We start from the raw sequence: 8,758 nt of genomic DNA, 5'->3' as shown, positions 1-8,758 counted from the left end.
TAAGTGGTGAGGTTGCAGCAGCGTCGAAGCATATATTTGGTGGCTAACTTACGAGTACCAGAAATAAGAGGGGGAAGATCTACACATAGCGGACGTGAACTACTGGTGATCATAAGAATGATCCTGAACACCTACCTACGTCAGACATAACCCCACCGTGTCCTCGATCGGAGAAGGAGCTCACGAAAGAGGCAGTCACGGTTACGCACACAGTTGGCACATTTTAATTAAGTTAAATTCAAGTTATCTAGAACCAGTGTTAAACAAAGCTTCCACGTTGCCACATAACCGCGAGCACGGCTTTCCGAAAGATTTAACCCTGCAGGGGTGCTCCAACTAGTCCATCACAAATTACCACAAGCCGCATAGAAATCCTCAATCACGAAGCTCGCGATCTCGTCGGATTCCCTAGTGGAAAACCTCAACTCTGAGATTACCCAAAGCGTCACCGGAATCCCGATGCACAAGATATCTCGTCAAAGGTAAAACTAATCCAGCAAGGCCGCCCGACGTGTCGACGAACCCGATAGGAGTCGCGTACCTCGTTCTCAGGACACGACGGATAAGCACAGCGTACGGTGGCCTGATAGAAATCTCCCGAGTTGCCCGGGTTGGCCCCGCAAACGGCTCTAATTTGGACCAACACTCATGAGGAGCACTGGCCCGGGGGTTGATTAAATTTCCTCGGGTTAATTACTCCCTATGCAGTTTATTAGTGATTAGGCAAATGTAGTACCAAAGTTGGGCCTTGCCAGACCAGCTTTAATCTAAAACGAATTATCAAGGGGGTCCCCATAACAACCCCGATCGTGTTAGGAGCGCTCGTTTATGGAACATAACACCGGTAGCCGAAACTAAGGGGGCAAAGGTGGAACAAAACACCAGGCTAGAAAGGCCGAGCCTTCCACCTTTACCAGGTATATAGGTGCATTAAATTAAATAGCATTCATATAAGATGATATAACAAGGAACTCATGCTTTCACATGGAAGCGACGGCACCTGCAACTAGCAACACTAACAACAGGGTTAAGCAAGCGGTAACATAGCCATTCAGTGGTTTGCTAGGTCGAACAGGTTGAAGGTGATCATGGCATTGTTGAGAGGCTGATATTAACATGTGGTAGGCAACGAGACATAATCGATAGCAGCGATAAAACTAGCATGGCAATGATAGTAATGGTATCTGGGGAAATGATCATCTTGCCTGAGATCCCGCTTGGAAGAAGAACAACTCGGTGAAGTCGACGAACCCACGTAGTCGAACGGTCCTCACATTCCGACACGCTTGCGGAACTCTATCTAGACGGGCAAACCGGAAACAAACATCAACACAAGTATTCACCACCACAAAGCAAGACATGATGCAACCCTAATCTGATGCATGAACAGGTCATCGATGCACGGGATGGCACGGCAAAACATCTCACACATACACTACACATTAAATGAAGCTCGATATGCAACGGGTTGCATATCGACGAAACTCCACGCTTAAATATTTAATTCACTCCCGTTAATTATCACGGCAATATTAAATGTTGTTATCATGGCGCGGGTGAAGCGATGAACCTACATGTCAACCTAGTCGACAGCACGTCGGACTTTGAACGGGGCTACGGCGCAGGAACAAGCAACACAAACTAAATATGCCATGAACGCATTATGCATGCGAGTACAACACATCACGACAAAGAGGGAAATAAGCATGGTGTCGCCATGGCGAGCGAGAGGAAACCATGGCGGAAAATCGGAAACGATGCCACGACAACGTTTTGGTCCCGATAACTCGAGGAGAAACCGGTGCCAACGTATACGAACGCGTGCGGGAACGGTAAATAAAGCTGGGGTGATCCCGTTTCTCGGGTTCCCATGTGTCGAGGCTCGACGAAAAGGAAGACGACGTACACGGCAAATAAACGGTGCATAAATACGGTGCATACATGCATTCAACTTGTACAACACATACATCCGTACATCACTAGCACACGGTACTCGACATGCCCCATCGGTATACCTTCGACGCGTGCGAGTCGGAGGGGTTCGGTCGAAGCGGACGTCGTGGTCGTCGTGGAAGTAGACGTTCACGCGCCGGCGGTTGAAGTAGTGGTACACGGTCTCGTCGACGGTAGTCGTACTCTCGGCGTCGGCAGACGGTCTTCGGCGTCGGTAGTCGATCACGTCTCCGTCGATGCTCGGGGTTCGTCGAGGTCGTCGTTGTACTTGCCGATCTCGTCGACGACTCACGGTAGGCGAGGATGGTCCGCGCGGCGACGCAAGCGGCAGCATCATGACTAGAATAAGCGGACAACCGCAAGCCACTAGCTACCTAGACTAGCATCTAACAGCAAAAGCATCAGCTAGCAGCAGTAGCATCTACGGCAACTAGCAACAGCACTCGGCAGCAGGCACACCTAAAGCAGCAGAACAGCAACAGGGTGAGCACGGGGGCGCGCGGGACCAAGGCGATCAGCAGCTAAGCGAAGCTAGCAGCAATATCAGCAAGGCACACGCAACAACAAGCATGACAGCTTGCATAGCAGTAGCAGCAAAACGGCACCGCTCCAACAGCTAGCTACAGCACACAGCAGCAACAACAACCTAGCTAACCTCTACAGCAACAGTAGCGGCTCGGCAACAGCAACAGCATGGCACAGCAGCGAGATGCTCAGCAACAGCAAGAGCGCATCAGCTAACAGCAGCTGCCACAAACAACAGCACCACATCGCACAGCGACAGCAGCAACAGCGGCACGACGGCGCGGCACTGGCCCGGTTGAGCAACGAGGAGGAGGGCTGGACGAGGCGGATCAGCACGCGGCAACAGGGCGAGGCCGAGGCGAGGGGCGGCGCACGGGGAGGCGCAGCAGCAACAGCCAACGGGGCCAGATCGGGCAGGGCGGCGCAGGGGCGACGGCGCTGCAGGGCGAGGGCGACGGCTCGAGCTTGGGAAAGAGGAGAAGAGGGGCGAGGCGGCCAGCGGCGCGGCGAGGCCGAAAGCTGGCGACAGCGGGGCGATCCGGGGAACAGGCGCGGAGGCCAGGGCGACCGGCGGCGCGGAGAACCCGGGGCGAGGGCGGCGCGGGAGAGGTCGGCGGGGCCGGCTCGACGATGTCGAGGGACTCCGGCGGCGAGGCGAGAAGACTCGGCAGGGGGGTCGCGGGCAGGCGCAGGGAGGCGAGCACGGGGCTGGAGGGCACCGGCGGCGAGGCGGCAGCACGGCGAGCTCGGCACTGGAGGGGCTCAGCGACGGACGGGAGGCCAGGGCGCAGTGCGCGGGACGGGCGGCACGGCGGCGTGCGGGCGCAGGCGGCAGGGAGGGACTACTGGCGCGCAGGGTGGGAGAGGAAGCGGCGGCAGGAGGGGCGAGCGCGGCGGGGCGAGGGAGGCAGGGAGGCGGCGGCGCGACGCGGGAGGAGGAGGCGGCGACAAAGGGGATGCTGGCGGCGCGGGGAAGAGGGGCGTTGGGGAGGACGCGCGCTAGGTCTCGGGGAGGGAAGCTGGTCCTTGGGCCAGTTGGCCTGGGCTGGCTCCTCCCCCAAATGTTTTTTTTAAACACTTTTTTTTTAAAACAACAGCCCCTTTTTTTTATAAGACTAAAGAAAAAGAAAAGAAGAAAAAAAATGCTTTTAACAAAATAAAATAAAATAAAAAATATTTCACTCCTTTTGTAAATTATACCCCAACTCTGAAGTAGCTTGGGCTTTTTTTTTAAAAACAAAAAAAATGAAACCCCTTTTACGAATTAAAATAAAACCCTACTTAAAAGAATTTAAAAGAATTCAAAACCTTTTTTTAAAAAGAATTAAAATCACAACCCTTTTAAAAAGAATTAAAATAAAGCTCTTTTAACAAGAAGATAAAAATGACCCATTTTCGAAAGAATTAATTAAAACCTCTTTATTCAAAGAATAAGTAAAAGCCTTTTAAAAGAGAAAAATAAAATGGGAGGGTTTTAAAAATGAAACAACCGGAGAGTAAAATTAAAACCTAAGGGTTGCCCCTACATTTAATTAAAAGGATTTTTAAAAGAAGACGAATATTTTGGAAGAGGGGTAAAGTTAGAAATCTTTAGCAAAACCACAAAACAACTTAGGAGGGGAGAAGAGGGGAGAAGGTTTAGGTCGGCGGTGCAACGGGTTTAACGGCGGCTCTCACACTCCCTCTCTCATCGCGCCAACAAACGACGACACTCACGAAACACTAACACCCAACAACACGAAGCAACAAGCAACACCGACAAAACACCGATGACATGATGCCATGCATGATGCGATGATGCAACTACATGACGATGCAACGAATACTTCTAATCACACGACGGAAACGGAAAAGAAGGGGAATCTTCTGGAACGTCGGTCTTGGGCTGTCACAACTCTCCCACACTACAAGAAGATCTCGCCCCGAGATCGAAGAATGAAAGGGGGAAGAGGATGAGAAAGAACAAGAGGTAAAAATTTAGTCGCTTCTTTGACAAACGAGTGAAACCCACGACCCTTGAAGGTTGCAAGGAGTTGAGGAATGACATGAGAAAGAAACCAGAATTCATGGAAAATTTCGGCAGCACCTCGGTAGGAAAATGGGACAAAAAATCGAAAAGGTAGGAGAATTTGACAATAATCACAACAAACAATTACAAAAGAGCAAGGGACACCATGATCTTGATAGAACAACAAAATAGATCCATAAGAGCAACAACACAATGCCTCCAGAACAAGAGAATATGAGCTAGCTCAAGTAGAAGAAGAGAATGAAGAAAAGAATGCCAACTATCATCACAATAGAATTTAAGAGCCTCCAGATAGAAGAATAGACGGAGTAGTTGGAAAACCAACAACGAAAAGGACAAGATAGTAGTGGGCTTATGAAAATCACCTCAACAAACATGAGGTGACAACCAAGCAGTAAAAGAAACAAGGATAGATATGAACAAATCTTACACCAAGAGGATACGTTGAGAACTCGGATTAATGGCAAGCACCAAGATAGCACAATCCCTAGGAAAAGCTTTAGGTGAAATCCAAACCAAGATAACTCAATGAAGAAATCATGGGTTGAAATATCTCATGATCATAGAATTGGTGGGTTTAATTATCTCATTCTTGAAAGGAAATCTCTTCGAGGCTCCTACCCTAACAAGAAGGCTATAATACCACCTCCAAGGATAACGAAATAACAAATGCACCGAAAATGGAAGAGGAAGAATACTTGAGGTATTCCAACAGAATCTTGAAGAACACAAGAGAATGAATCACATCCTTGATGAACCACGAAGAAGGACCTCCGTATACCAATGAACGATGCAGAGATATGAAGGTAGAAAAGAATATGATTATGACCTGCGAAGATTTAGATGAAGCCTCACGGAGAGAAACTTGATAGAACTTACAACTCCGGAAAAGAAAAGATAAGAACACTTGAGAAACGAATTGATATCATGAGCCACTCCAGAACAAGAATTGAAACCTCTTGGAAGAAGGAAGAACAAGAATAAGAATTATATTATGCTTATCCTTCATCAAGTTAAATTGATGACAAGCAACGGATCTAGCAAGCCACTTATTCTTCTTGAAATGATTGAGGAGAGATAAGCACCACTTGAAGCATAATTGAAGGAAGCACCGGTTAGAATTCACAATTGAATGGGAACACCACGAATTAATGGAGAAACATGAGAATGAAGAGCTCATGAGCCACTTGAGAGAAAAACTTGAACAAAGCCCGGAATAACCGAGAGACGAACGGAGAGGCAACAATGGAGAAGAATTGAGGATGAAAGCTAAAAGCTGAGAACGAACAAGTCTTCTGAAATGATGGCCTTCGGAGGACCGAGAAATAAAAACAACTCAGAAATGCACCGGATCGCAAGAAAGGGATACTCATGATTGGAACAAATAAGATGACGACACCAAGCTGAAATGAAGAATATCCAAGAGAATGAACCAAGATTCGAGAGAAACACTCCTTCGGTCTTGAAAGAAGAGAATGATGAGAAGAACACCACCAAGAACACTGAGACATTCCGGAATAATGACGAATGAAAGGTTGAGCCAACATGAGAATTAAATTCCAATAGATCTTGGAGAAGGGATATGACTGATGAAAAACATACTTACGTCATAGTTGAAAAGAATTAATGATCTCCGGAAAGATTAAAGAGCCAGGTAAGATCCTGGGAAAGAACCTGTGGGTTATGGGCCCACTCAAAGAAATCACCGTTGAAAGATTATTAGAAAGATTGATATTGCATCGGTATGAAGAGAACTAGATGAGGTTGAGCACCTCGAAATAAATAAAGAATTGGGAACAAGAATTCTGAGATAACTTCAACGCTCCGGATAGAATAGAGAGAAACGACAACAAGAAGATAGACTAATAAAAATTTCCAACCTAGGACAGAGTTACAAGGATGAAAAGGATATGATGAACACGGACAACTGAATTAATTCCCCGGAAAAGATGACAAGATTGAACAAATATGAACATGAAGCTCCTGAGAATCTTCACAACGAATCTCTGGATAAGAGAGAAAAGAACACATAGCGGAAGCACAATGAAAAGAAACTCTTGGATGGAAATTGAATCACTTAGAAAAGGGCGGGAGGGCGGGGAAAAACAAAGACAACTTCAGACAGATGAGATGAACTCCGGAAAGAATTGAGAGAATGATCTGCAAAAACTGGAGAAGATTGAATTGAGTTGCAGAGAAGCACACCGGTTGAATGGAATTGATACGACGACTCCGGTTGACAAAATTGATGAGACAATTGAACGAACAAAAGAATTTGCATTCTCACATAACAATATGAGAACACCTCTTAGGAAAGATCTGAAATCACCACTTGACATCGAAGCAACTGAATTACCATATCCAACAAAACAAAGGATGAGGCTTATGAAACAAGCCAGAACAAACTCATGAGAAAGATTTCCGTTCGATATTTTCATGGACAGGATCGCACGGGCACGATTTACAGTAGTCACCAAGTGCAAGGCAGTGGACCTGACATACGAAGCGTCCCCGAGTCGTAGCAAGCTACAAGGACTCTTTAAGACACAACGTGTACCGCTGTAAGTCGACCGTGAACAAACGAATCCACTAGATGTCGAACCCCAACCTAACATCATTCATTGTTGGAAGATTATCCTATAAGCAACTACTTGAATTCCCACCTATGAATTCCCGAAATATCTGGTCATGCAATCTGGTACACGGATACAAGGAGTAATATCACACAACTCCTATACTAACCCGTCACTTGTGTCACATCCGTCAACACACGACCAGAATCTCGGACCTTCATCTACAACAGACCCTCGTGATCACAACGATACAAAGTATGACAGTACTCCCGAACAATCTGCACCAGTACTGGGGACATCGGGGTTATCTCGCCACTACTAGTATTGAAGCAATTACGAACATCCTTCGTTCTGAGATACTAAGAAATCTGAATGATAACGATGTGCTCGAGAATCCCCTGGAGCTCAACTCCTCGGAAGAAGGTCAAGTCAGACAGGAGGCACCAAGACAGAACTCCGTCACATCGGCATCATATAGATCTCAAAAATATCCGCGTGATCCTAAAATTTTTTGAGTGAGAAGAGGAGTAGAGTAAATTATTACGTCAAGATTCCTCACCAGAGCATAGAAGAGGAGAAAAAAGAATCCTACTCTCCGATATATAACTAAGACTCAAATAGTTTTTCACTAGACTCGACTCGGCCAAGTTCGATCAATCAAGGGGGCTCCTAGGTCGGTCCTGGCTCTGATACCAACTTGTCACGTCCAAGATGCGACCCTATCCTCAATTTGACACGAAGGCCTCGTCAGGGATAGAAGCGCATCTCGTCGTGTCGCAAGAATGGATATCGTTACAAGTACATGTACTGAAAAGAAGAGATATATATATTCAGAGTTGGCTTACACTCGCCACAAGCTACATCAGAGTCACATCAGTACATTACATAATCATCAAGAGTAAGAGCAGGGTCCGACTACGGACGAAAACAAACGACAAAAGAAGAACAACGTCCATCCTTGCTATCCCAGGCTGCCGGCCTGGAACCCACCCTAGATCGATGAAGAAGAAGATGAAGAAGCAACTCCAAATGAACAATCAACGCGCTCGCGTCCGTAACCTTTACCTGTGCCTGCAACTGGTGTTGTAGTAAACTGTGAGCCACAGGGGACTCAGCAATCTCATTTCCAAAGGTATCAAGACTAGCAAAGCTTAATGGGTGAGACATGGTTAAGTGGTGAGGTTGCAGCAGCGTCTAAGCATATATTTGGTGGCTAACTTACGAGTACCAGAAATAAGAGGGGGAAGATCTACACATAGCGGACGTGAACTACTGGTGATCATAAGAATGATCCTGAACACCTACCTACGTCAGACATAACCCCACCGTGTCCTCGATCGGAGAAGGAGCTCACGAAAGAGGCAGTCACGGTTACGCACACAGTTGGCACATTTTAATTAAGTTAAATTCAAGTTATCTAGAACCAGTGTTAAAAAAAGCTTCCACGTTGCCACATAACCGCGGGCACGGCTTTCCGAAAGATTTAACCCTGCAGGGGTGCTCCAACTAGTCCATCACAAATTACCACAAGCCGCATAGAAATCCTCAATCATGAAGCTCGCGATCTCGTCGGATTCCCTAGTGGAAAATCTCAACTCTGAGATTACCCAAAGCGTCACCGGAATCCCGATGCACAAGATATCTCGTCAAAGGTAAAAGTAATCCAGCAAGGCCGCCC

The sequence above is a fragment of the Hordeum vulgare genome, chromosome 6H (genome assembly GCF_904849725.1).
Source record: "Hordeum vulgare subsp. vulgare chromosome 6H, MorexV3_pseudomolecules_assembly, whole genome shotgun sequence".
Taxonomy (NCBI): Eukaryota; Viridiplantae; Streptophyta; class Magnoliopsida; order Poales; family Poaceae; genus Hordeum; species Hordeum vulgare.
This window is presented reverse-complemented; position numbering follows the sequence as displayed.